This window comes from Symphalangus syndactylus, chromosome X (genome assembly GCF_028878055.3).
Source record: "Symphalangus syndactylus isolate Jambi chromosome X, NHGRI_mSymSyn1-v2.1_pri, whole genome shotgun sequence".
Taxonomy (NCBI): Eukaryota; Metazoa; Chordata; class Mammalia; order Primates; family Hylobatidae; genus Symphalangus; species Symphalangus syndactylus.
The window spans coordinates 117,221,623-117,224,233 of NC_072447.2; the positions used below are offsets into that span (position 1 = coordinate 117,221,623).

The 2,611-nt window shown below is 38.5% G+C and overlaps 1 pseudogene; it reads left to right on the forward strand.

Annotated features, from left to right (window-relative positions):
* Nucleotides 1-849: 849 nt before the first annotated feature.
* LOC129476193 (peptidyl-prolyl cis-trans isomerase H-like) lies at nucleotides 850-1,382 on the forward strand (annotated as a pseudogene).
* Nucleotides 1,383-2,611: the final 1,229 nt, after the last annotated feature.

The window sequence follows — 2,611 nt, forward strand, 5'->3', positions numbered from 1 at the left end:
GCATAATGTCCTCCAGGTTCATCTGTGTTGTTGCAAGTAACAGGATTTCATTCTGGTTTTTTGTTTGTTTGTTTGTTTTTGAGATGGAGCCTCACTCTGTCACCCAGGCTGGAGTGTAATGGCGTGATCTCGGCTCAGTGCAACCTCTACCTCCCAGGTTCAGGCAATTCTCCTGTATCAGCCTCCGAAGTCGCTGGGATTACAGGCATCCACCACCATGCCCGGCTAATTTTTTGAATTTTTAGTAGAAACAAGGTTTCACCATGTTGGCCAGGCTGGTTTTGAACTCCTGACCTCAAGTGATCCACCCACCTCGGTCTCCCAATGTGCTAGAATTACAGGTGTGAGCCACTGTACCCGGCCGATTTCAGTCTGTTTTATGGCTGAATAATATTCCATTGCATATATGTACATTTTCTTTATCCATTCATTTGGTGATAGTCATTTGGGTTGACTCCATATCTTGTGCATTGTGAATAGTGTTACAATAATTATGGGAGTGCAGATATCTCTTTGATATACTGATTTAATTTCCCTTGGATATATACCCAGTAATGAATGGGATTGCTGGATCATATAGTAATTATATTTTTAATTTTTTGAGGAACGCCCATACTGTTTTTCATTTCATACATTTCCACAAACAGTGTTGGTTTTCTTTTGTCCCTATCCTCCCAACACTTGTTATCTTTCACTTTTTCTGATAATAGTCATTTTGACTGGGGTAAAATAAAATCCAATTTGCATTTCTGTGATGATTAGTGGTGTTGAACATTTTTTCATATATCTGTTGGCCATCTGTATGTCTTCTTTTGAAAAATGTCAGACTTCTGCTTCTGAGTCAAAGCCATGGTGGTGGCAAATTCAAGCCCTGGGCCCCCGTGGTGTTCTTTGAAGTCAGCATTCGCAGTCAGGAAGTTGGCCACATGAAGATCCAGCTCTTTGTAGACATTGTGCCTAACACAGCTGAGAACTTTGGGCAGTTCTGCACTGGAGAATTCAGAAAAGATCGGGTTCCAATAGGATACAAAGGGAGCACTTTTCACAGGGTCATAAAGGATTTCATGATTCAGGGTGGATATTTTGTTAATGGAGATGTTACTGGAGTCACCAGCATTTACCAGGGACCATTTGCAGGTGAAAATTTTAAAATCAGATACCCAGCTCCAGTCCTGCTTTCCATGGTGAACAGCAGTCCCAGTACAAATGGCTGTCAGTTCTTTATCACCTGCTGTAAGTGCAATGGTCTGGATGGCAAGCATGTAGTGTTTGGAAAAATCATTGATGGACTTCTGCTGATGAGAAAGATTGAAAATATTCCCACAAGCACCAATATCATGGCCAAGGTACATATGGTGATCTCACGGTGTGGGGAGATGTAGATCAGACCAAGACTGAATCAGACCTTCACTTCCTCTTGGCAATGTTCTTGAGTAAGATAATCTGGACTGGCCCCTGTGTTTGCTTCCCTGCCTGCTGCTATGCCATTTGATCAACAGACTCTAGAAGTATCAGAGATTCAGAATCCAAGATTGTGTTTAGGTTTTCAACTGTAAATAAAGTTCTTTGTATGCTTAAAAAAAATAAATAAAAATGTCTATTTAGATCTTTTGCTCATTTTTAATAGGATTATTTGGTTGCCTGCTATTCAGTTGAGTTGCTTACATATTTTGTTATTAGTCTCTTCTCAGATGAATAGTTTGCAAATATTTTCACCCACTCTGTAGATTGTCTCTTCACTCCATTGATTATTTCCTTTGCTATGCAGTAGCTTTTACTTTTATGTAATCTCATTTGTCTATTTTTACTCTTGTTGCCTGTGCCTTTGAGTTCTTATTAAAAAAAATCCTTGCCCAGTCCAACTTTATGAAGCATTTATCTATATTTTCTTATAGTAATTTTATCGTTTGGGACTTACATATAAGTCTTTAATATATTTTGGGTTGATTTTTGTATATAGTGAGAGATAGGTGTCTTGTTTCCTCCTTCTGCATGTGGATATCCAGTTTTCCTAGCACTATTTATCAAAGAGACTATCCTTTTTTCCCATGCATGTTCATGGTGCCTTGGTTGAAAATCAGTTGGCTATACATGCATGGATTTATTTCTGAGTTCTCTATTCTGTTTCATTGGTCTATGTGTCTGCTTTTATGCCAATACCATGTTGTTTTGGTTACCATAGATTTGTAGACTATTTTGAAGCCAGGTAGTATGATGCCTCTCAACATCTTTGTTCTTTTTGCTCCAGATTGCTTTGGTTATCCAGCGTCTTTTACATTGCAATACCTCATTATGATCTTTGGTCCCTTGCTCTTACAGTATTTTCTAAGTTGATCACAACAGTTTTTAATATTATTGGCTTCCCTAACTAGCCTGTAGAAACAAAGTCTACAGTTTAGAAACTATTAAATGCTTTAATTGATATCCTTGCATGGTCAGACTGAGTCAGAGTTTTGTCCTTTACCATTCCCCCCATGTCATCCACAAACCTGGACCACCAACTTCTCACCTGTTCTTAGAAACCTAAGAGCTACTAGGAAATTAACAAAATTGTGTGACAATTTTCTACCACTTTCTTCCTTCAACTTTGGGTTCTAAATTTTTTACATTC